This window comes from Notolabrus celidotus, chromosome 10, assembly GCF_009762535.1.
Source record: "Notolabrus celidotus isolate fNotCel1 chromosome 10, fNotCel1.pri, whole genome shotgun sequence".
Taxonomy (NCBI): domain Eukaryota; kingdom Metazoa; phylum Chordata; class Actinopteri; order Labriformes; family Labridae; genus Notolabrus; species Notolabrus celidotus.
The window spans coordinates 37264760-37291720 of NC_048281.1; the positions used below are offsets into that span (position 1 = coordinate 37264760).

Here is a 26961-nt window from a genome sequence, read left to right on the forward strand (position 1 = left end):
TGCGTGTCCTCAGGCTCTCAGTGTCTCCTCTCTTTGTTGGATCTTTGTGGATTATTAAGTTTTCAACTCTTCTGGTGGACGGTTTGGATCTTCTGGTGGACGGTTTGGATCATTTTGTGGACGTTGAAGGTTTGTTTTTGTTTGACCTTTCTGTTTTTAGTTGTTTTGTTTAATTAATCTTTGGAGCTCTTCACATGGATCTTTATTTGTTTGTTACTCGGTGAAACTTCCTGTTTCAGCTTCTTGTTATTTTTTACTGTTGAGCACTAAAGTTCTCTCATGACGAGTTGTCTTTTGTGGTGTAATATTTACAGAATCTCTCTACAAGCATGTGCTAACAGCTGGAATGATTAACTTTGTTTGACAGGCAGAAAGCCCGAGCAGGACCAGAGTGTTTCCTGAATGTCTACCGTGAGCAGGAGGGCAGAAGGTAAGACTGCAGGCACTGAAGGAGAACCTTCTTTATAATGTGAGAGGGTGAGGAGAGACCTGGATCTGTTCAGGTTTCAGGTGCCGGGGTGAGATCAGAGACCTCAGCTGTGGTGGTTTCTGTGTTCATGGTGGATGTTGGGTTGCTGTTCTTCGTAGTGTGGGATGTTGTTTGTCTCTGGTCACTCTGCCTGGCTGCGGTGGAGACTCTCTAACTGGTCTAAGCTTCATGAGGAGCTTCTGTGAAGCAGCGTTGGTCTAGTCTTCCTCTTCTTCAGTCCCTGCTGGTGTGGACAGCTGAAGCCCTGTGTGGAGGTTTCTCTCAGGGTCTGCTCTGTTTCTGGTTTGTCTTAAAGGAACTTTTAAAGATGTCTCTTGTGGTTGTTCAGTAGAGGAGCCTTGTTGTTTGTTGTTGTTGTTTGTTGTTGTTTGTTAAATCGTATTAAAGCTCTGCAGATGTTTCTCCATCTGGTAAAAGATCTTGGTTTCTTATCTTCTGCTGTTAAACCGGTCCTGAGAAGTCCTGGGGTCTATGTGGGCCAGGCTTTGAGTCTGGATCAGCATGTGAGGGGTCAGGCCCGTCGTGAGCTGAGCTGGAGATGTTCATGCTTTAGTTTCACCTCAGTTTGATTCTTCTTCTTCTTTATTCATCGTTCTTTGACCCGCCTACAAGAGGTCCAAAACACTGCAAACCAAATCCACCACACGGTCCCAGGTCACACATCGTCCGGTCTTTGCACCCGAACCCTTTAAATCCAGAATCAGTTCTCTGTGTAAAGTCGGTTCTAAACAGAGAGCGCTGTGCTGCACCTCTCTTCACTCCACTAAAGAAACACACCATGTTCACTTTAAGCTGAGGCTCGTCCAGCCTGCCTCACCCCTCACAGACCAAGAGACAGGAAGTCAGAGCTAGCTCACAGGAAGTCAGATACAACCGACAGGAAGTCAGATCGAGCCGACAGGAAGTCAGATCGAGCCGACAGGAAGTCAGATCGAGCTGACAGGAAGTCAGATCGAGCCGACAGGAAGTCAGATCCAACCAACAGGAAGTCAGGTCGAGCCGACAGGAAGTCAGATCGAGCCGACAGGAAGTCAGATCGAGCCGACAGGAAGTCAGATCCAACCAACAGGAAGTCAGGTCGAGCCGACAGGAAGTCAGATCCAACCAACAGGAAGTCAGGTCGAGCTGACAGGAAGTCAGATCGAGCCAACAGGTAGTCAGAGCCAGTGGACAGGAAGTCAGATAAGCAATCTTGTTCTTGTGTAGGTCTCACGTGATCTTGTTATCTCCCGAGGTCAGCTGTTGTGAGCTGCACATCATGTCAAGGCGCTCGCTCGCTGTTGAACCGAGCCGTGAGGGGATCAGTTCCCCGCTCTGTCGCGTACCCCCGTCCCGGGCTTCAGAACTTCTGGCTCGTGGCATGCTGTGGACCACTGTTTGACCTGGGCGCTGACAGAAGTATTCAAACGTTCCTCCATCAGCTCGCTCCTCCATCAGCTCGCTCCTCCATCAGCTCACTCCACCCTGTGCACAGGGTTTCATGACCTCATCACTCAGAGCATGGACAGCTGTGTGATTCATTAGTGATGAGCTGCGTTCTCAGCCGAGTGCGTGAGCGCTCTGACTCTGAGCATGTGGAAACCACAGAGAGTCTGAGTCTGTAATACACAGCCTCCTTCACTCCAGGTCTACATGGATCCTGGTCCAGATTTAAATCTGGATCTGTTTTTCTCATGCTCTTAACTCTCCCCTCGTACAGGCTGAGAAACGCAGTTCTTCTTCTCTCATTAAAGACACGGTCCAACTGGCCACTCGAAGCACCGGGAGAATTGGAGGTCAGAAGAAACAGTGAGCTCCTGTGTAAGAATAAATTAGAGGAGAGGAGGACGAGGGAGCACATTAAAGGAGAGAAGCCCTGAAGGAGAGAGCAGCTGAGAGCTGATATGTTCAACACGCTTGCAGGGCCGCCCTCAGCACCTCGTCTGTGTTTATTCTATGTTTTAAATAACTAATAAACTGAACCTTTACACACGAGGAAGGGAAGGAGGACGTGTGCATGGATATCATTTTAAAATATAGACATCCAGAATCGTACGTGCGTCCTCACCGTGACACGGCAGCAGAGGGGCGGATCGAAGGAGGACTCTTTCTGAGCAGGTCTAATAAAGTAATATCTTATCTTATCTTTATTCTGAGAGTTTAACAGTTTATTTATAATAATGTAACGCCTGTCTTCAGCCTGAGAGATAGAGAGTCCCCCTCTTATAAACACAGCTGCAGGTAGGGACCGTGTTGAATGGAACACAACAAACTTAATGATAGGGACAATTTGCCGTCTCTGTTGCTAGGCGACGGTGGGCTGACCAGCGTGCGGTGGGCCAGGTGCTCCTGTTCTCCGTCAGACTTGGCCTAGAAATAACTTCAGAGTCCCAAAAGAAGATTCATGGATCACTAAATCAAAACAAGCAGCAGCTCTGTGCTGTGATTATCTGATCCTGAATACTTAGCTAGCTGTCAGCGCTAACTGCTAAGCTACACAACAAAACCCTGTTAGCTGGACGTGAGGGGGACAGGGTTACACCTCTAAAGTCCTCACGGGGACAGTCTGTGGTTCAGCTGACGGACCAAAACCCAGATCAATCCGTCACAACTGTTTCAGCGTCCTCTGAGTCTGAAGCATGTTGATAAATTTACACCAACAGCTGTTTATATTTATCTGTTTACAAGCAAACAGCTGTTTATATTTATCTGTTTACAAACAAACAGCTGTTTATATTTACCTGTTTACAAACAAACAGCTGTTTATATTTATCTGTTTACAAACAAACAGCTGTTTATATTTATCTGTTTTACAAACAAACAGCTGTTTTTATTTATCTGTTTACAAGCAAACAGCTGTTTATATTTATCTGTTTTACAAACAAACAGCTGTTTTTATTTATCTGTTTACAAACAAACAGCTGTTTTTATTTATCTGTTTACAAACAAACAGCTGTTTTTATTTATCTGTTTACAAACAGCTGTTTTTATTTATCTGTTTACAAACAAACAGCTGTTTATATTTATATGTTTACAAACAAACAGCTGTTTATATTTATCTGTTTACAAGCAAACAGCTGTTTTTATTTATCTGTTTACAAACAAACAGCTGTTTTTATTTATCTGTTTACAAACAAACAGCTGTTTTTATTTATCTGTTTTACAAACAGCTGTTTTTATTTATCTGTTTTACAAACAGCTGTTTATATTTATCTGTGTACAAACAGCTGTTTATATTTATCTGTTTACAAACAGCTGTTTATATTTATCTGTTTACAAACAGATGTTTATATTTATCTGTTTTACAAACAAACAGCTGTTTATATTTATCTGTTTACAAACAGCTGTTTTTATTTATCTGTTTACAAACAGCTGTTTATATTTATCTGTTTACAAACAAACAGCTGTTTTTATTTATCTGTTTACAAACAAACAGCTGTTTATATTTATCTGTTTACAAACAGCTGTTTTTATTTATCAGACTTTTAGCGTGTCACAGGAATACTTCAGAGTCAGAGTGAATTATAAAAGCCTTATTTTAAATAAAGATATTTATAAACCAAACATAAAAACAAAGCTCTTGAAGTCGTGTGATTATTCATGTAAACCTTAAATAAAAAGGAAACCCGACCTTCACCTGAGCCTGTTTTTAAACTGATTAATGAAGAGTCGTCATGGCGTGAAGACTGCGAGCAGGACTCTCAGGTGCTGAGGTCGGTCTTGAATTCTCTGCTGAAGCTCAACACTCTGAACTACATGTTGAAAAAGAGGAAAGGACTTAATGAATCCCTGCAGCTTATTTTACACTCAGGCTGAAATGCACACACTCTCTGCTGACGGGAGCAAGCTGGACTCTCCTGCTCCCCACAGACTCCGTTACAGCGGCCCCCGGGGAGGGAGAGACCGAGACTGAGATTCTGCAGATTGCTCTAAAGTCAGTCTACAGGAACAGAGAAGAACGCTGCACAATAATATTAAAACTGACTTTCCAAAGGATCGAGTGTGACTCATGGGCCGTCTCTTCTCCTCTGGATGACACTCACGTTAGCTTTTATCGCTGTCTGTCCTTCTGTATCAGACGGTTTACAACATTAGGTCATTCAGGAAAGTGGAAATAAGACCAAAACAAAAACAGGTCTGCAGGTAATGTATTCATAATTATGACATTATTACAGACATGGAACGAACGCACTGTGATCATGCTGCAGCAAAGCCCCTCGTTCTATTAGCCTCTGCAAACTGATTACTGCTGAGCTCACAGGACTTCGTTTCCTTTCCACTGAAATAAGTAAACACTTGATGAAGACGTAGAGATCATCGGTCCACGGACTCTCTGGAAGAATCCTCAGTTTGTGTCATGTCAGTTTTTAATCTTTGCACACTCCTACAGCTCTCAAAGTTAACGTGTTAACAGCAGTGTGTTCACATGATCCTGATCATGCAGAAATCTGCATTGGGTTGATTTCTACTCCAGAGGTTTCTGCTGGACTCAAACAGCATCTTTAATCTGATGAAAACATGCCCAGTAACACAACGCTGCAAATCATTCTCCCTGTAAACTTTGAGTGTTGGAACTTCAAATCTCTTCCTTCAAACACATGTCGGTGTGTTTGTGCAGAAACATGTAATCACAGAGCGCCGCCTGACGTTCTTTCGTCTTGCAGTCAGCAGAGGATCTGCTGTAAAGCACCACCAATAACAAAGAGCTGCGTGTCGGAGGTAATGCATGCCAAACATAAAAAATGTGATTATAGAGTCGGCTCTGCTGAATAAGCCTTGCTGTGGAAATATATCCACTGCTTCATGTGCTTAAAGGCTCGCTGTCACTCCTGCAGTCCCGTGTGCACTCGTATATTCATTCAGCACTCTGTTGGCATAATAGTAAGGATGTCATTTTTTATATTGATATGGAGATGGCTTCTCTTTTCAATGTATTTGGAAAAATCACATGTGAGATGTCCTGGCTCTTGAGAATGAAAAGACTGACTGTGGAGGTTTTGGTTGGATAGTTTCAATCATGGTAAATGGATTTTCTAAATGCCAAAGTAGCTGCTTTATAGATTTGGCTTCCCAGAGAGGAGAGCAAACTCATTTAGAGGGAATATCGCTGACTGCCAAGACACCTCTGTGCATTCATGAAGCAAATCAGTGGGAAATGGGGATTTCACCTTGTCCCTTTGTGATACAATACCTCCATTTCCAATCTCTGACAGATCATTTCCTCAGACGTCTTGATGCATCTCAATTACCCAGAGTGTCACTTCTTCCTTAAGTGACCCGTCTTTCTGACGGCCTCACTCGTGTTTTCCTTGATGTGCTTTCTTCACACCCTGCTTCCTGTTTCACATTCAGGTCATGCAGAATATGAATGACTCTAAGTTATACTTTTCTTTGTTTGGAGGGTTTTAATGCTGCAGGAGACACAAAGAGGAAAACTTAAAGGAATAAAAGTCTGAAATAAACAAACAATGCAGATATCCAGAGAAAGATCAAATATAAAGATCATAACTTTAATCCCTCTTAATAGTTTTCAATCCATCCTCAGCTCTCAGCAGATGACGAGGACACGGATCTTTAGGAAAATAAGGTTTTCTTTTCTCTTACTCTCTGACTCTCCAGCTCTCCGACTCTCCGACTCTCTGACTCTCTAACTCTCCGACTCTCCGGCTCTCCGGCTCTCCTGCTCTCCTGCTCTTACTCTCTGACCCTCTGACTCTCCAGCTCTCCGACTCTCCGACTCTCTTACTCTCCGACTCTCCGACTCTCTTACTCTCCGACTCTCCGACTCTCTTACTCTCCGACTCTCCGACTCTCCGACTCTCCTACTCTCTAACTCTCCGGCTCTCCGACTCTCTAACTCTCCGGCTCTCCGGCTCTCCGGCTCTCCTGCTCTTACTCTCTGACTCTCTGACTCTCCAGCTCTCCGACTCTCCGACTCTCCGACTCTCTAACTCTCCGACTCTCCGACTCTCCGACTCTCCTACTCTCTAACTCTCCGGCTCTCCGGCTCTCCGACTCTCCGACTCTCCGACTCTCTAACTCTCCGACTCTCCGACTCTCCGACTCTCTAACTCTCCGACTCTCCGACTCTCCGACTCTCCTACTCTCTAACTCTCCGGCTCTCCGACTCTCCGGCTCTCCGACTCTCTAACTCTCTAACTCTCCGACTCTCCAGCTCTCCGACTCTCCGACTCTCCAACTCTCTAACTCTCCGACTCTCCGGCTCTCCGGCTCTCCGACTCTCTAACTCTCTGGAGCTTTCAAAAAGAGACTGTTTGAGATTTGGAGAAGAAGTTCTGAGAGAGAATAGAGATGGGAGGATGGATGCTACTATCACTTAACTTAGCCTAGCATCGATCCATCCATTATCTGTACCGCTCAGCCCATTCAGAGCTGGAGCTGACCCCAGCCTATCGCAGGGCTTGCATATAGACAACCAGAAACACCTGCAGGTAATAATCCATAACAGCATGGAAAGGCCGCGGCCAGGATTCAAACCAGGGACCTTTCAGCTCTGAGGCGACGGTGAGAATCACTGCGCCACCGTGCAGCTCTTAGCTAAATAACACCGGGCCAAACAGACTCTCAGAACGCTGTGTGTTACCCAACATCAAGACCGGATCAGATCCAGTCCCATCTTCCAGACAGGACTCAGTCTGATCTCATCTTAATCCACCATGAGCAGAGCACTTTGCAGCATTTAGCAAGTTACAGTGGCAAGGACAAACTTCCTTTAACAGGCAGAAACCTCCAGCAGGACCAGACTCATGTTAGACACACATCTGCTGAGACCGTGTTGGAGTGTTGATCCAAACTTTAGATATTAAACTCTGTGCAGAAACAAAGAGCAGTGGATGGATCCTCACAGAAACACTGAGGCTGAAGTCACGTTTCTTTTCTTCACACCAGCATGTGGTCCTAAAGCTGTGAAACACATCAGTGAGCCACACGTTGCACAGATCTGTTCCTGCTGACCTAAAAAGTATTTACTACAGTACAATAAGTCTGCAGCTAAAAATAGTCCCTGACTGATGTTTACTCCCCTTCGGATGGAGAACATCCTCCACACATTGCACCGCTCGGTTTGGACTTACTGTAACATGAACTTTCAGACCTGAGACCTGGTTTTTAATGTGAGTTCATTCACTGAGGTCTCAGCATGCTGTTAACATGTGACAGGAACACTAAGGCAGTGCCTGCTTTAAATGAAGTCTGTTTCTTGGTGCTGGTCCTGGGGAGACATCCATTCACCTTACTGTGTGAATCCTAACCTCAGAGCACTCGCAGGGAGACTAATGAGAGAGACCTCCATGAGTTATCAGTTAATTAAAGGGAACAGGCCGGCACATTCATTAGGTACAGCTCAATTAACTGACCACCAAATGAAGAGTCCACTCCGGGGCTGCTGGACGAACAAACACAGATGTTTTACGACCCTTTGTTCCGCCGAGCGTCCGGAGGTTTAGCTGCTGAAACAAACACAGCAGGAGAACACTGACTGTATGAGGCTTATTATGGTCTGTGGTTGTGAAGGGCTTTGTTGTTTCCTGATTGTCTGTGGATGTTTTATGAAGTGTTTTCATTTCCACATGTATTTAGTATGAATGTAAGATTCTTCCAGCTCTAACAGAGAGAGACCCCAGAACGCCTTTAAGTATGAAATATATTTATATATATTTGAACTGAGTGCTTCGTGGACGTGACAGCTGAGACTTTTCAGTTTAGACTGAATGGAGTTTGTGGATCAGAGCAGCGTCTGGGCTCAGTATTTCCGTCTGTTCACCGTAGGATTGAGCACTGATTCACTGAAGTTTTACCCACTCTACTGTTGGGGAACAAGCCGCCTGCACACGCTATCCTCAGCCTGAAATAAAGCTATTCTGCTTGAACAGGGCCTCCTCTATTAAAACCACAATCTGTTGGCAGATCCAGCTGCAGAGAGGAAACCGTGCTGCCGTTCTCTCAGGACTAACTCGGATATTGTAGCAAGGGAAACAGCCATTCCTCAAAAGGCAATTTCCTCACAATATTGCCAGCCACTTTGAGTCTTGGTAAAAGGCTAACATCATTTGAGGGTAGCTCAGCTACACTTGATTAATTGTTATGGGAAGAGGTAGTGATATGACAATCTCATATGCGCAATGCTGGAACTGGCAAAGCCTATTTTTAGCACTGGCAGCTGCCAGGAGTCACATTTTACTGAGAATCCTGTGCGAGGACAGAAGTTGGCTCTGTCGGCTGCTTCTGATCAGAGTGGAGTTATTTTCTGTTCCAGTCTAAATGCCCTCAGGGGTCACATGAAGGCAGGGAGGGAGGCTCGGTGCTAGCAATGATACCCTAATTAATGGGCAATTAACTCTATCCAGTCATAATTACAGTTTCCAGACAATTAAGTTCAGTATGATGAATGTCAAATGTGCTCTTACTGAGTCATCAAAGAAAGGAAGATGAATTTCTTCAGTTTGAATCAGTTTCACTTCCTCCCTCGCCGCTCTGAGGAGGAGAGGATATGGACATGTTAGGAAAAGGTCTGTCCCACGAGACGTCCCCGACAGACAAACGTCTCAGCTAAAGCAGAAGTGATTAATCTTAACTGACTTTGAAGGAAACGCTGCACATGCTGCATACGCTGTAAATGCTGTAAACACTGTAATCGCTACATACACTGTAAACGCTGTAATCGCTGCATACGCTGTAATCGCTGCATACGCTGTAATCGCTGCATACGCTGTAATCGCTGCATACACTGCAAACGCTGTAAATGCTGTAATCGCTACATACACTGTAAACGCTGTAAATGCTGTATACGCTGCATACGCTGTAATCGCTGCATACACTGTAAACGCTGTAAATGCTGTAATCGCTACATACGCTGTAATCGCTACATACACTGTAAACGCTGTAAATGCTGTAATCGCTACATACGCTGTAATCGCTACATACACTGTAAACGCTGTAAATGCTGTAATCGCTACATACGCTGTAATCGCTACATACACTGTAAACGCTGTAATCGCTGCGTACACTGCAAACGCTGTAAATGCTGTATACGCTGCATACGCTGTAATCGCTGCATACGCTGTAATCGCTGCATACACTGTAAATGCTGTAATCGCTGTAAACACTGTAATCGCTGCATACGCTGTAAACACTGTAATCGCTGCATATGCTGCATATGCTGCATACGCTGTAATCGCTGCATACGCTGTAAACACTGTAAACGCTGTAATCGCTGCATACGCTGTAAACACTGTAAACGCTGTAATCGCTGCATACGCTGTAAACACTGTAAACGCTGCATATGCTGCATATGCTGCATACGCTGTAATCGCTGCATATGCTGTAAACACTGTAAACGCTGTAATCGCTGCATACGCTGTAAACACTGTAATCGCTGCATATGCTGCATATGCTGCATACGCTGTAATCGCTGCATATGCTGTAAACACTGTAAACGCTGTAATCGCTGCATACGCTGTAAACACTGTAAACACTGTAAACGCTGTAATCGCTGCATATGCTGCTTACGCTGTAAACGCTGCACATGCTGCATACGTTCACATCGCACCCAGTCGGTATTTAAAAGTTAGTCTGGACCAAAGAGTGGATCCCTGACCTTCTCCAGAGCTAACCAACTAGCACGGTCAACACGCTGTGACTGAACGTGACCCAAATCCATCACGAACAGAGGAACTAAAGAAACACCGTCACTGAGGTGAACCCAGAGCGGCTGGTTCATGAGCCGAGTGTTTTCTCAGCTGATCCCGTGAACGAGCTGAAAGCCGCTCAGAGATTTTCTGATTATTCTTATCTGCTCCACGTAAATGGGTGATGTAATTAAAAGAGAGACACTGATGCTAATTAACCTTGGTAGAGGTGAAGGAGCTGTGAGCCGCTGTTGTTTTAACTAGTGAACTGGTGTGTCTCTGCAGTGATTAATCATGGGAGGCCTCGGGTCTGTCAGTAAACGGGGAGAAGGACACCTTGGGGGGGTTGCTCTGGTACAGGTACAGGAAGAAGAAGCAGGTATGAGCGAGTGGAAAGAATTCTGCTCTGGGCCTGTGCTGCCCCGCGGGGAGGAGCTTTCAACGGCGATAGCTTGATGGGGTTCCAGCCTCCTCTCAGAAATGTCAAGCAGAGGGCACGCCAAGAATTAATTTAAACACCGGTGCAGGGTGTATCCCAAGGCGCCGCGGTGATGTAATTACATGTTTTCACATTATTCATATGCAGACATTTTTCACAACAAGCTTCGAGTCGGTGGAGACCTGCAGCAGACTGTGAAGTGGATCCTAACTCTTTATATAGAACGTTAATCGGCCTCCTGGGTCAGTTCATGCTCTGTTTGTATGCTCCCGTCTTTCAGCGCTGACATCTACATCCTCTGTTGTTTTTATTCCTCCATCCTCATCAGTTCTTCTCTCCTGTTCATATCATCGGAGGGTCGCCTTGGTGATCTGAGAAGCACTCTGAAATAAAAACACATGGCTGGTCTGAGCGCCTGCTGTTCATCCATGAACACTTTGATCTTAGTTTATCATCATGTAAATATTTATCTGTCTGAACTGTATAAGAACATTTATCATCAGAGCGAAGCCGTGTTCCGGAGATGAGCTTCAGACACCCGGAGCTCTGACGTCTCCTCTCACTCTTTAACACGAGTCACACAAAGTCTCTCTCACCTGCATGTGGACTTTCTCACGTTGAGGGATTTGCTGAGAGGACGGGTCGTCGTCGGTCTTTCTCTGGAGCACGGTGTCTTTAATTCTGACAACATACAATCAGTAAGGTTACTGCAGATATCATTAGGTTGTCAGGAAACCCAGTCTTACTGTACTTAGAGAAGAAGTGAGTTTGACTGAAACATTACTCTGATCTATCATTCACACTGACAGAAACGCTTGCAGGCAAACTGCAGACAGCATGTCAGAATCAAACCCCTAAATGAAGCACTGACATATGAAAGCTGACTTTTCAAACTGATGGTGGGAATTTGAATCTGAAATGCAGCCCTGACGACGTGTTTTATATTCTCCATGTTAACTGGAATTAGCTTGTAGCATGTCTGAATCAGTGGAACAGGGTTTGGACCAAAGAGACGGAGGAAGACAAAGATGAGAACCCAACAGCACAGAAAGGATCTTCAGGAAACACAGAGAGAGCTGTGAGTCATTGAGAGAACCAGAGTGCTTTAAAATAACGCTGGATATTTCTGATCTGGCATTAATCTTATGTTGCATATTTCAGGCCATCCCCGTTATGTTTTAAATGTTTCATGTATTTAGTATTTCCCATCGCTGTTGTTACAATAATTCTTGGAGTTGCAGAAACTCCCCTCGCTGTCCTCTCATTACACTCCATGAAACATTTCTCTGCATGAAGATTTGAAGTTAAACCCCAAAGCTTTGCAGAGGCTGCATTGGACATTCACTGCTTGTAACCATGTGTCTTTATTTACCTGCATACTCGATTGATGTTTTCCCCTGATACTCTCTCCTATTTCCCACGTAATTCCTCTCGGTGCAGATAAATAAATAGCTTCAGAAGGATCCCGGCCTGTGTATTATAGTGTGAGCATGGAGGCTAAATGGCGTGTTCAGACTCCTGGAGCGTGGGAGATCAGAAGGCCTGTAGCACAATCTCATTATAAACACCCCTCTGTTTATTCCCTAAACTGAGAAGGCTATTATCAAGCAAGTGGCATATTGTCATCTCCACGTCCACACCAGAGACGAGCTCGTTTCCTCCCCCGTCTGAGGCTGTCCCCCAGTCATATGCTCAGATCCCAAGTGACAGGCCATCACTCTTCATCTCCAGCGACCCAGAGCCAGACAGGAGCTCCGAAAAGGTGTCGCTGTTACCAGTTTGTCAATCATGACAGCCTCCATGGCGCCTTAATGCTGCACAGATGGCGTGTTGGTGCATGTCCCCGTTTGTCGCAGAAATAGAAGAGTGACAGAGTCTTTGCCCGTGTGAGGTGACAGTTTCTGGAGTTTGGAACAAGCTGAAACTCTAAGAGCATTTTCCTCTGAACACAGAACGAAACAGCAGAACTTCATCTGAGCTTAATCTCAGATTAATCTGAGACAACACAACACAGCCATGTAAACAACAACACAACACAGCCATGTAAACAACACAACACAGCCATGTAAACAACAACACAACACAGCCATGTAAACAACAACACAGCCATGTAAACAACAACACAACACAGCCATGTAAACAATACAACACAGCCATGTAAACAACAACACAGCCATGTAAACAACAACACAACACAGCCATGTAAACAACACAACACAGCCATGTAAACAACAACACAACACAGCCATGTAAACAACAACACAACACAGCCATGTAAACAACACAACACAGCCATGTAAACAACAACACAACACAGCCATGTAAACAACAACACAACACAGCCATGTAAACAACAACACAACACAGCCATGTAAACAACAACACAACACAGCCATGTAAACAACAACACAACACAGCCATGTAAACAACACAACACAGCCATGTAAACAACAACACAGCCATGTAAACAACAACACAACACAGCCATGTAAACAACAACACAGCCATGTAAACAACAACACAACACAGCCATGTAAACAACACAACACAGCCATGTAAACAACACAACACAGCCATGTAAACAACACAACACAACCATGTAAACAACAACACAGCCATGTAAACAACAACACAACACAGCCATGTAAACAACACAACACAGCCATGTAAACAACACAACACAGCCATGTAAACAACAACACAACACAGCCATGTAAACAACAACACAACACAGCCATGTAAACTACAACACAACACAGCCATGTTAACAACACAACACAGCCATGTAAACAACAACACAACCATGTAAACAACAACACAACCATGTAAACAACACAACACAGCCATGTAAACAACACAACACAACCATGTAAACAACAACACAACACAGCCATGTAAACAACAACACAACCATGTAAACAACACAACACAGCCATGTAAACAACAACACAACACAGCCATGTAAACAACACAGCCATGTAAACAACAACACAACAAAACCATGTAAACAACACAACACAGCCATGTAAACAACACAAAACAGCCATGTAAACAACAACACAGCCATGTAAACACAACACAGCCATGTAAACAACACAACACAGCCATGTAAACAACAACACAACACAGCCATGTAAACAACAAAACAACACAGCCATGTAAACAACACAACACATCCATGTAAACAACAACACAGCAATGTAAACAACAACACAACACAGCCATGTAAACAGCACAACACAGCCATGTAAACAACAACACAACACAGCCATGTAAACAACAACACAACACAGCCATGTAAACAACACAACACAGCCATGTAAACAACAACACAACACAGCCATGTAAACAACAACACAACACAGCCATGTAAACAACACAACACAGCCATGTAAACAACAACACAACACAGCCATGTAAACAACACAACACAGCCATGTAAACAACAACACAACCATGTAAACAACACAACACAGCCATGTAAACAACAACACAACACAGCCATGTAAACAACACAACACAGCCATGTAAACAACACAACACAGCCATGTAAACAACACAACACAGCCATGTAAACAACACAACACAGCCATGTAAACAACAACAACACTGCCATGTAACACGCAACACAACACGCATAATAAGACACGTATGTCCGAACATCGTATCACTCGTTCACTAACTAATGCAAACTCACTTCGCTCTGTAACTTATCACGTCCTTTTTCTCTGGAGAAACATCTGGACACACTTTCACTTCACTGCAGGGTAAATCTGCTGTCTGTATTCAGGAGTGTTGTTGTTTACATGGCTGTGTTGTTGTTTACATGGCTGTGTTGTTGTTTACATGGCAGTGTTGTTGTTTACATGGCAGTGTTGTTGTTTACATGGCAGTGTTGTTGTTTACATGGCAGTGTTGTTTACATGGCAGTGTTGTTGTTTACATGGTAGTGTTGTTGTTTACATGGAAGTGTTGTTGTTTACATGGCTGTGTTGTTGTTTACATGGCTGTGTTGTTTACATGGCTGTGTTGTTGTTTACATGTCAGTGTTGTTGTTGTTTACATGTCAGTGTTGTTGTTGTTTACATGGCTGTGTTGTTGTTGTTGTTGTTTACATGGAAGTGTTGTTGTTAACATGGCTGTGTTGTTTACATGGCAGTGCTGTTGTTTACATGGCATTGTTGTTGTTTACATGGCAGTGTTGTTTACATGGCAGTGTTGTTTACATGGCAGTGCTGTTGTTGTTGTTTACATTTCAGTGTTGTTTACATTTCAGTGTTGTTGTTGTTTACATGGCAGTGTTGTTTACATAGCAATGTTATTGTTTACATGGCATTGTTGTTTACATTTCAGTGTTGTTGTTGTTTACATGGCAGTGTTGTTTACATAGCAATGTTATTGTTTACATGGCATTGTTGTTGTTTACATGGCAGTGTTGCTGTTGTTTACATGGCAGTGTTGTTTACATGGCAGTGTTGTTGTTGTTTACATGGCAGTGTTGTTTACATTTCAGTGTTGTTGTTGTTTACATGGCAGTGTTGTTTACATGGCAATGTTATTGTTTACATGGCAGTATTGCGGTTGTTTACATGGCAGTGTTTACATGTCTGTGTTGTTGTTGTTTACATGGCAGTGTTGTTTACATGGCAGTGTTATTGTTTACATGGCAGTATTGTTGTTGTTGTTTACCTGCAATGTTGTTTATATGGCTGTGTTGTTGTTGTTTACATGGCAGTGTTGTTGTTGTTTACATGGCAGTGTTGTTTACATTTCAGTGTTGTTGTTGTTTATATGGCACTGTTGTTGTTTACATGGCAGTACTGTTGTTGTTGTTGTTTACATTTCAGTGTTGTTGTTGTTTACATGGAAGTGTTGTTGTTAACATGGCTGTGATGTTTACATGGCAGTGTTGTTGTTTACATGGCATTGTTGTTGTTTACATGGCAGTGTTGTTTACATGGCAGTGTTGTTGTTGTTTCCATGGCAGTGTTGTTTACATGGCAATGTTATTGTTTACATGGCAGTATTGCGGTTGTTTACATGGCAGTGTTGTTTACATGGCAGTGTTGTTGTTGTTTACATGGCAGTGTTGTTGTTGTTTACATGGCAGTGTTGTTAACATGGCAGTGTTGTTTACATGGCAGTGTTATTGTTTACCTGCAATGTTGTTTATATGGCTGTGTTGTTGTTTACATGGCTGTGTTGTTGTTGTTTACATGGCAGTGTTGTTGTTGTTTACATGGCAGTGTTGTTTACATTTCAGTGTTGTTGTTGTTTATATGGCACTGTTGTTGTTTACATGGCAGTACTGTTGTTGTTGTTTACATGTCTGTGTTGTTGTTGTTTGTACAGTGTGTTTCCCTGCTGAAGAGATGGAGTGTGTGTTGTTGTTGTTGTTTGTACAGTGTGTTTCCCTGCTTAAGAGGTGGAGTGTGTGTTGTTGTTGTTGTTGTTGTTTGTACAGTGTGTTTCCCTGCTTAAGAGGTGGAGTGTGTGTTGTTGTTGTTGTTTGTACAGTGTGTTTCCCTGCTTAAGAGGTGGAGTGTGTGTTGTTGTTGTTGTTGTTTGTACAGTGTGTTTCCCTGCTTAAGAGGTGGAGTGTGTGTTGTTGTTTGTACAGTGTGTTTCCCTGCTTAAGAGATGGAGTGTGTGTTGTTGTTGTTGTTGTTTGTACAGTGTGTTTCCCTGCTGAAGAGATGGAGTGTGTTCTTGTTGTTGTTGTTTGTACAGTGTGTTTCCTTGCTGAAGAGATGGAGTGTGTTGTTGTTGTTGTTGTTGTTTGTACAGTGTGTTTCCCTGCTGAAGAGATGGAGTGTGTGTTGTTGTTGTTGTTTGTAAAGTGTGTTTCCCTGCTGAAGAGATGGAGTGTGTGTTGTTGTTGTTGTTTGTACAGTGTGTTTCCCTGCTGAAGAGATGGAGTGTGTGTTGTTGTTGTTGTTTGTACAGTGTGTTTCCCTGCTTAAGAGATGGAGTGTGTGGTGTTGTTGTTGTTGTTGTTTGTACAGTGTGTTTCCCTGCTGAAGAGATGGAGTGTGTGTTGTTGTTGTTGTTGTTGTTGTTTGTACAGTGTGTTTCCCTGCTGAAGAGATGGAGTGTGTGTTGTTGTTTGTACAGTGTGTTTCCCTGCTGAAGAGATGGAGTGTGTGTTGTTGTTGTTGTTTGTACAGTGTGTTTCCCTGCTGAAGAGATTAAGTGTTGTTGTTGTTGTTGTTGTTTGTACAGTGTGTTTCCCTGCTGAAGAGATTAAGTGTGTTGTTGTTGTTTGTACAGTGTGTTTCCCTGCTGAAGAAATGGAGTGTGTGTTGTTGTTGTTTGTACAGTGTGTTTCCCTGCTGAAGAAATGGAGTGTGTGTTGTTGTTGTTGTTGTTTGTACAGTGTGTTTCCCTGCTGAAGAGATGGAGTGTGTGTTGTTGTTGTTGTTGTTGTTTGTACAGTGTGTTTCCCTGCTGAAGAGATGGAGTGTGTGTTGTTGTTGTTGTTGTTGTTTGTACAGTGTGTTTCCCTGCTGAAGAAATGGAGTGTGTGTTGTTGTTGTTTGTACAGTGTGTTTCCCTGCTGAAGAAATGGAGTGTGTGTTGTTGTTGTTGTTGTTTGTACAGTGTGTTTCCCTGCTGAAGAGATGGAGTGTGTGTTGTTGTTGTTTTTGTTGTTGTTGTTGTTTGTACTGTGTGTTTCCCTGCTGAAGAGATGGAGTGTGTGTTGTTGTTGTTTTTGTTGTTGTTGTTGTTTGTACTGTGTGTTTCCCTGCTGAAGAGATGGAGTGTGTGTTGTTGTTGTTTTTGTTGTTGTTGTTGTTTGTACTGTGTGTTTCCCTGCTGAAGAGATGGAGTGTGTGTTGTTGTTGTTTTTGTTGTTGTTGTTGTTTGTACAGTGTGTTTCCCTGCTGAAGAGATGGAGTGTGTGTTGCCCTCAGGACTTTTGAAGAACGTCTGCTCGGCAGTATTTTATAGAATATTTTGTGAAACTTGAAAATGAAAAGTTTATAAATTCAGGCGGACTGAAGACTCTTGGGTTTGTGTTGATTATGGGATATTTATTTTGTGTCAGAGGAAAACTCACAGAATTATCTGTGGTATAAACACACTCTGCCTCTTAATGAGAACAAGGTGAGTCCTATCAGCTGCTCGTTCACTCCTTCACTCTTTCACTCTTTTTAACTCATTCACTCTTTCACTCTTTTTAACTCCTTCACTCTTTCACTCCTTCACTCTTTCACTCTTTTTAACTCCTTCACTCTTTCACTCCTTCACTCTTTCACTCTTTTTAACTCCTTCACTCTTTCACTCCTTCACTCTTTCACTCCTTCACTCGTTCATTCTTTCTAACTCCTTCACTCCTTCACTCTTTCACTCTTTCACTCCTTCACTCCTTCACTCTTTCACTCTTTCACTCCTTCACTCTTTCACTCCTTCACTCCTTCACTCTTTCACTCCCTCACTCCTTCACTCCTTCACTCTTTTACACCTTCACTCTTTCACTCTTTCACTCCTTCACTCCTTCACTCTTTCACTCCTTCACTCCTTCACTCTTTCACTCCCTCACTCCATCACTCCTTCACTCTTTTACACCTTCACTCTTTCACTCCTTCACTCCTTCACTCTTTTACACCTTCACTCTTTCGCTCCTTCACTCTTTCAGTCTTTTACTTATTCACTCCTTCACTCGATCACTCCTTCATTCCTTCACTCTTTCACTCCTTCACTCTTTGTTCTGCTTGGTTTGAGATGAAGCCTACGGTTGTTTACTGACTTCCTTTGTGAAGTGATGAACAGTAAAGTAATAACCCTGTTCCCACACGCTTTCTTATTCTCACAGCTCAGACGGTCGCTTTTATACGTGACTTTTCTTTTCATCTAGCTAATTCACATATTTCATTAACGACCCCAGCAGGTTATTTCACAGATTACTGGAGTCTCATTCGCTCATTAATCAAAACAAAGCTTCCTGTTTGGCACTTTGTTCTCTTTCATCTCGGAGCCGCCGTCTTCACCGCCGTGTTGGTCTAATACAGCTGCACTACTCCTTTCAAAGGCCTCGCTGTGGATTCACATCCACATCAGGGTCTGTTCATCTCATTACTGTAATAAACATGTCTCATTACTGTAATAAACATGTCTCTCATTACTGTAATAAACATGTAACTCATTACTGTGATAAACATGTCTCATTACTGTAATAAACATGTCTCATTACTGTAATAAACATGTCTCATTACTGTAATAAACATGTATCTCATTACTGTAATAAACATGTCTCATTACTGTAATAAGCATGTCTCATTACTGTAATAAACATGTATCTCATTACTGTAATAAACATGTATCTCATTACTGTAATAAACATGTATCTCATTACCGTAATAAACATGTCTCATTACTGTAATAAGCATGTCTCATTACTGTAATAAACATGTATCTCATTACTGTAATAATCATGTCTCTAATTACTGTAATAAGAATGTCTCATGACTGTAATAAACATGTCTCATTACTGTAATAAACATGTATCTCATTACTGTAATAAACATGTCTCTCATTACTGTAATAAACATGTCTCATTACTGTAATAAACATGTCTCATTACTGTAATAAACATGTATCTCATTACTGTAATAAACATGTATCTCATTACTGTAATAAACATGTCTCATTACTGTAATAAACATGTCTCATTACTGTAATAAACATGTATCTCATTACTGTAATAAACATATATCTCATTACTGTAATAAACATGTCTCTCATTACTGTAATAAACATGTCTCTCATTACTGTAATAAACATGTCTCTCATTACTGTAATAAACATGTCTCTCATTACTGTAATAAGCATGTGTCTCATTACTGTAATAAACATGTCTCATTACTGTAATAAACATGTCTCATTACTGTAATAAACATGTCTCTCATTACTGTAATAAACATGTCTCTCATTACTGTAATAAACATGTGTCATTACTGTAATAAACATGTCTCTCATTACTGTGTTAAACATGTCGCATTACTGTAATAAGCATGTCTCCTTACTGTAATAATCATGTCTCTAATTACTGTAATAAGAATGTCTCATTACTGTAATAAGAATGTCTCATTACTGTAATAAACATGTCTCTAATTTCTGTAATATACATGTCATTACTGTAATAAACATGTCTCATTACTGTAATAAACATGTCTCTCATTACTGTAATAAACATGTCTCTCATTACTGTAATAAACATGTCTCATTACTGTAATAAACATGTCTCTCATTACTGTAATAAACATGTCTCATTACTGTAATAAACATGTCTCATTACTGTACTAAATATGTCTCTCATTACTGTAATAAACATGTCTCATTACTGTAATAATCATGTCTCTCATTACTGTAATAAGAATGTCTCATTACTGTAATAAACATGTCTCTAATTTCTGTAATATACATGTCATTACTGTAATAAACATGTATCTCATTATTGTAATAAGCATGTTTCATTACTGTAATAAGCATGTCTCATTACTGTAATAAGCATGTCTCTCATTACTGTAATAAGAATGTCTCATTACTGTAATAAACATGTCTCATTACTGTGATAAACATGTCTCTCATTACTGTAATAAACATGTCTCATTACTGTAATAAACATGTCTCTCATTACTGTAATAAACATGTCTCTCATTACTGTAATAAACATGTCTCATTACTGTAATAAACATGTCTCATTACTGTAATAAACATGTCTCATTACTGTAATAAACATGTCTCTCATTACTGTAATAAACATTTCTCTCATTACTGTAATAAACATGTCTCATTACTGTAATAAACATGTCTCTCATTACTGTAATAAACATGTCTCATTACTGTAATAATCATGTCACTCATTACTGTAATAAACATGTCTCTCATTATTGTAATAAACATGTCTCATCACTAATAAACATGTCTCACATTACTGTAATAAACATGTATCTCATTATTGTAATAAGCATGTTTCATTACTGTAATAAGCATGTCTCATTACTGTAATAAGCATGTCTCTAATTACTGTAATAAACATGTCTCATTACTGTAATAAACATGTATCTCATTACTGTAATAAACATGTCTCTCATTACTGTAATAAGCATGTCTCTAATTACTGTAATAAACATGTCTCATTGCTGTAATTATCATGTCTCTAATTACTGTAATATACATGTCATTACTGTAATAAGCATGTCTCATTACTGTAATAATCATGTCTATAATTACTGTAATACACATGTCATTACTGTAATAAGAATGTCTCATTACTGTAATAAACATGTCTCTCATTTCTGTAATATACATGTCATTACTGTAATAAACATGTCTCATTACTGTAATAATCATGTCTCTAATTACTGTAATAAACATGTCTCATTACTGTAATAAACATGTATCTCATTACTGTAATAAACATGTCATTACTGTAATAAGCATGTCTCATTACTGTAATAAACATGTCTCTAATTACTGTAATATACATGTCATTACTGTAATAAGCATGTCTCATTACTGTAATAAACATGTCTCTCATTACTGTAATAAGCATGTCTCATTACTATAATAAACATGTCTCATTACTGTAATAAACATGTCTCATTACTGTAATAAGCATCCACGCTCCACGCACCCATGAGGAGTATCATGAGGATTATCATGAGGAGTATCATGAGGAGCATCATGAGGAGCATCATGAGGAGCATCATGAGGAGCATCATGAGGAGCATCATGAGGAGCATCATGAGGAGCATCATGAGGAGTATCATGAGGAGTATCATGAGGAGCATCATGAGGAGCATCATGAGGAGCATCATGAGGAGCATCATGAGGAGCATCATGAGGAGCATCATGAGGAGCATCATGAGGAGTATCATGAGGAGTATCATGAGGAGCATCATGAGGAGTATCATGAGGAGCATCATGAGGAGCATCATGAGGAGTATCATGAGGAGTATCATGATGAGCATCATGAGGAGTATCATGAGGAGTATCATGAGGAGTATCACACGTCTTATATCACTGCTTTCTTTAAACGCAGGACTCGGACCTGCTGAGGGAGGCGAGCTGGTTCAAAGTGGCGTTGCCTGGTTTGCTTGTGATACATGATGAATGGGAACAGTGAGAGATGAGTGTGATGAAGTTTTAGCTGAACTGTGCCTCCGTCATGTCCGTACCTCTCTCTGCATTTCATCCTGAAGTACTGAGAGTGCATCCTATACACCAAATGTTACAGTAATGAATCACTAACAGAGCTTCAATGAGGACGGCCTCATCCTTAGTTCCATATTAAAGACTCTTTGTGAAGCAGTCCATCCTGAACATGTTCTCATGGTCTTTGCTATTTTCAGTGTCAGAGCTGTGAGTGGAGCCGTGCTGAATCTCAGACTGAAGACATGCAACACAGTCAGAACTGAGTTCATGCTGTCACCTGCAAATTGATCCACAGCTGCACTCGCTTCATGCCATGCTCATGCAAAGTTTCTCTCTTCACTTCATGAACTCTGAGGTCAGACACGGCTGTGCTAACGTGAAGGGCTGCCCCTCACAGCTGAGGCCTTTATTTAGAAGGAGGCTCTGATTCAAGTTCATCCTCTCTCTGCAAATCTCTGACGTGATTTTAATGACCTGTAAATAAGTGTTCCATGTTAGGCACCATCGGGCCGAGCGCTCTGACCACAGAAACTACAGCAGCATTTAGTGGGTGCATGTGGACAGCGTGGTGATTGGTCTGGCTTTGAGCTGGACGTTGCAGCTGTTGGAGGATTTATGGCGGTGTGTTTGTGTTTGGATGGAAGCTCTTCTGTGTTTTCAGCCAATGAAATCTAATTATTTTCATCCACGGGGGATGATAACTCAGCTCTCATGCAGACACTGAATTAACAGCCGTCCTGACACTCTCCCTCTCCTGGGTTTCTCGGACAAAGCTGTCAAGAAGAGAGACCTTTAAGCCGCCTCGGTCCTTTGCTACTGAAGCAGGTGGAGAAGATTGCTCAGTGGCTGTTTATCCTTTCAGCAGCGTTTTCTTGATGGCAGATGGCGGCTGTGTGTTCTGGTAGTGATGGTAACCACTGAGTGTGTGATTAGATGGAAAACATACCCACTCAAAATGTAAAAGAAGCAGATAACGGTTCAATGATTTGAATATGGTGACTAACTGAGGGCTAAAAATAGAGTGCTATAATTAATGTATTGCCATTAATCATTCATGGATTTACTGTTACAAGCAGAGGCACAGCATGTCAAAAGAAATGAAGCTAAATAATTAAAAACTAAAGAGGAAAAAAGAAAAGAATAAATTTGTTCAGCAGAAGAATTCGTGCCAAGAGAGGGTTGGAAACACCAAACAGAAGCGGTGTGGATCGGTCCCCGTTGTGGCCTCTTTATATACTGTCTTTTATTGATGCAGGCGGCAGGAAGGATGCAGTTTGATCGCTGAGTGCGTTACAAACTGATTTAGACGCACATAGAGACGTTCTGTAAACAGACGCTGGATCAGGTTTGAGTTTTGGAGGAAAGTCTGAGGCTTGTGGTTCAGGTCTTTTCTCACCTGCTGGTTTTCATGTCTGTTTCCACTGAACTTTCTTTGCTCTGTCGGGTGTTTTTCCATCTTGCTGACATTTAATTTGATGCAGCTTGTATTTAACTGGCATCAGCTCACATAATCAGAATTAAAAGATACCCGGTGGAGTTTTCTTACAAACAAACAGCTGTACAAAAACTCATTGTTTGTGTCCTCCAGGCCCGACTGAGATGTTTCATTTACTTCCCTCCTCAGAAAACATTTTCAATATTTTGAATCTTGTATTGTTTACATCCTTGTTTGCAAATTAGGAGTTGTCTTCATAACAGACGAGCCCTGGTCTCTAGAGTCATTATACAGGAGTGTGGCTCTGTGGGTGGAGGGTAGATTTACAGAAGGTCCTGAAGGAAGGGCGTGGATGTGAGGAGGGTCCTGACCAGAAATGAAGTGTCCTCTTTGTCAAACCTGTCTGAAGGTGGAAGAAGAAGAAAGAAGTCGACCACACAGACTCCTCTTGGACTCTGATCCATGCTGCATCCTCACAACAGACTCCTCTTGGACTCTGATCCATGCTGCATCCTCACAACAGACTCCTCTTGGACTCTGATCCATGCTGCATCCTCACAACAGACTCCTCTTGGACTCTGATCCATGCTGCATCCTCACAACAGACTCCTCTTGAACTCTGATCCATGCTGCAGGATCACAACAGACTCCTCTTGGATTCTGATCCATACTGCATGATGTTTAAAGAGTGACAATGATTTCCACGGACCAGAGAGGTTCATCTAAAGCAGATATGTTTTTAATAGAGTGATAAAGCTGCTTTATTAGACACTCCTGTTCTTACATATCCACTCCAAACGTCCCTTTAACTTTAAAAATTCAAAGACTCAAACTGAACCAGGTCCAGGTGACGCACCTGTCTGTCACTGTGGAGGTTGTGTTTTGTGGTTGTGTCTGAAGGTTACCGCGGCTTTTCAACAACCGGGCTCTAAAGAAAATCTTTTTAAGTGCAGAGGGCTTCATTCTTGACTCGCCATCTTACATCAGCACTCAATCACACAGCGAGGAATCCACAGTCAAAGAGGCACAGTTGCCAATCTCTCCACCAGCAGCAGCTTTATACACCAGAAATGCATTGAAGCCACGGGCTGAATGTTTGTGAATTTTTTATCAGCAGATCCAGCGCCCTCCTCTGAGAGCACTGTAATTCCAACAAGCTCGGCCAGTCTGCACCGGCTGCTCTCACATTCACTGTTTCTAGATGTGACAGAAACACACAGAAACACACACCGTGCTGTTATTACTGAAGGTCCACTCTGCACAAGCCCTGGAATAAAACACTCACAAAGAGATGAACCAAAAAATACACCACAACTAAACTCAGTGTTTGAGTCCACGCCTGGATTTTAGGGTTCGAGTAAATCAAGTCTGTTAAAAACCTCTTTTAGAGTCCATGACAGGATTTAAACTTCGTTGAGGTTTAAAAGCTGGTTTTCGTTGGTCTGGGACCCAAGTCTTACTCCAGTCTCAAGTGTTAGGACTGATGACTCGACATGGACTGACTCCTGAACCCTAACCCTGGTTACAGTCATCTCTCCAACAAACCGACTCACACTGATGGAGAGACGAGGCTTCAAAGCTGAGGCTGGGTTCAGTCCTCCACAGCTCGGTTTAAGGGAAGACCTACAGAGACTGACCCCTCCGCTCTCCGCTGCTTTGTCGTGGCATCATGATGCAGTTTGGGATGTTTGTTCACCAAGGCTTGTCAGCTTTGGCTGCTATCAGTGCTGTGCGTAGAGAGCTCTGTGTCCTGATGCAGAGAGAAAGTAAACAGTGGAAGCTGTGAGGACACGGGTCATCTAATCTGAATCAGCAGCTTGGATTTGATGCAGTTTTTATGATTTGAACAAAGATGGGTATTTTTAGGATTCTGCCTAAAAAGAAATATGAAATCTTTAACGTCCTCAAACACCAGAGCTGTCAACCTTCCCCTAAACTCCAATCAAATCTACTTCCATATCACTCTCTAAATTAAAGTTCTGTTATCTGTTATTAATGTTAGCATGGATTCATTTACAGCCAGTGGCCCCGCAGCACGTGTCTCTAGTTCTTTTTCACGGACGACATCAGTGCTTGAGCCTGTTCACACATCATGGGGCCTCTAACTCTTTAACCCTAAATACTTTACATGACTCAGCAGTTCATGAGGAGAGAAGAGGGCCGCCCTCTGTCTGAATGTTGGATTTCTTGGATTTGAATGAAGCACATATTCTTCGGTCTGTGCATCCGACTGTGACAAACTTCTTTTTAAAGAATTCAATCATTTGGATTCAAAGACTTATGAGTCGTCACTCTGCTTTTTATAAGAGTAAAGAAAATATTCAACGCTATAAAACAGCTTTATGATATCATCAAATTAAACCTTTGTTTGATCACTGAGAGGTGTTCCTGTTTGTTCAAGGACTGAAAGGTGTACCTGTTTGATCCAGGACTGACAGGTGTACCTGTTTGTTCAGGACTGAAAGGTGTACCTGTTTGATCAGGACTGAAAGGTGTACCTGTTTGATCCAGGACTCAAAGGTGGACCTGTTTGTTCAGGACTGAAAGGTGTACCTGTTTGATCCAGGACTGAAAGGTGGACCTGTTTGTTCAGGACTGAAAGGTGTACCTGTTTGATCCAGGACTGAAAGGTGCACCTGTTTGATCCAGGACTGAAAGGTGTACCTGTTTGTTCAGGACTGAAAGGTGTACCTGTTTGATCCAGGACTGAAAGGTGTACCTGTTTGATCCAGGACTGAAAGGTGGACCTGTTTGATCCAGGACTGAAAGGTGTACCTGTTTGTTCAGGACTGAAAGGTGTACCTGTTTGTTCAGGACTCAAAGGTGGACCTGTTTGTTCAGGACTGAAAGGTGTACCTGTTTGATCCAGGACTCAAAGGTGGACCTGTTTGTTCAGGACTGAAAGGTGTACCTGTTTGTTCAGGACTCAAAGGTGTACCTGTTTGTTCAGGACTGAAAGGTGTACCTGTTTGTTCAGGACTGAAAGGTGTACCTGTACAGGTGTTCTGTAGTTAAGTAAATTTGATCTTCAGTTTTAAAACACATTGATGGTCCATCTCAGTGAACCCAAAGAGCAGCGAACACGTTATCCTTCCCTCTTTGGTGCCTTTGTGTTCTTCCGTTAAACATTGTGATGAATGGTTCTAGGTCTCTGAACATGTTATCACATCATCACTGTCATGTGAAAGTTAGCGTTGATCACATGTCCCTTGTTATATCTTACTTAGTCGTGAGTTCTCCGCTGATTCCTGATCGCTAGCTAAAGAAAACTCGAATTGTGTGTTTCTTGTCGATGTCACGGTCAACATGAAGTTACAGTTTATCAAACAGACGTGATATAAAAGGAGGAATTCTCTTAAAGCATTGAAATCCTCCTTTGCATCTTCGCGTTGCGTACTTCTCTTATCGTTGCAGGCTTTTCAGCATGTCCCCCAGCAGCGTTCCTTCAGTGGCGTTCCTTCAGTGGCGTTCCTTCAGCGGCGTTCCTTCAGTGGCGTTCCTTCAGTGGCATTCCTTCAGTGGCGTTCCTTCAGCGGCGTTCCTTCAGCGGCGTTCCTTCAGTGGCGTTCCTTCAGTGGCGTTCCTTCAGTGGCGTTCCTTCAGCGGCGTTCCTTCAGTGGCGTTCCTTCAGTGGCGTTCCTTCAGTGGCGTTCCTTCAGCGGCGTTCCTTCAGCGGCGTTCCTTCAGCGGCGTTCCTTCAGCGGCGTTCCTTCAGTGGCGTTCCTTCAGTGGCGTTCCTTCAGCGGCGTTCCTTCAGCGGCGTTCCTTCAGCGGCGTTCCTTCAGCGGCGTTCCTTCAGCGGCGTTCCTTC

General features: G+C 42.4%; 1 long non-coding RNA gene across 1 annotated transcript; it reads left to right on the top strand.

The window, feature by feature from the left end:
- Positions 1 to 26668, top strand: LOC117819853. Its single transcript, XR_004632645.1, has 3 exons — positions 1 to 129; positions 368 to 430; positions 26565 to 26668. It is a non-coding gene; the product is annotated as an uncharacterized LOC117819853 (long non-coding RNA).
- The last annotated feature ends 293 nt before the right edge of the window (positions 26669 to 26961 follow it).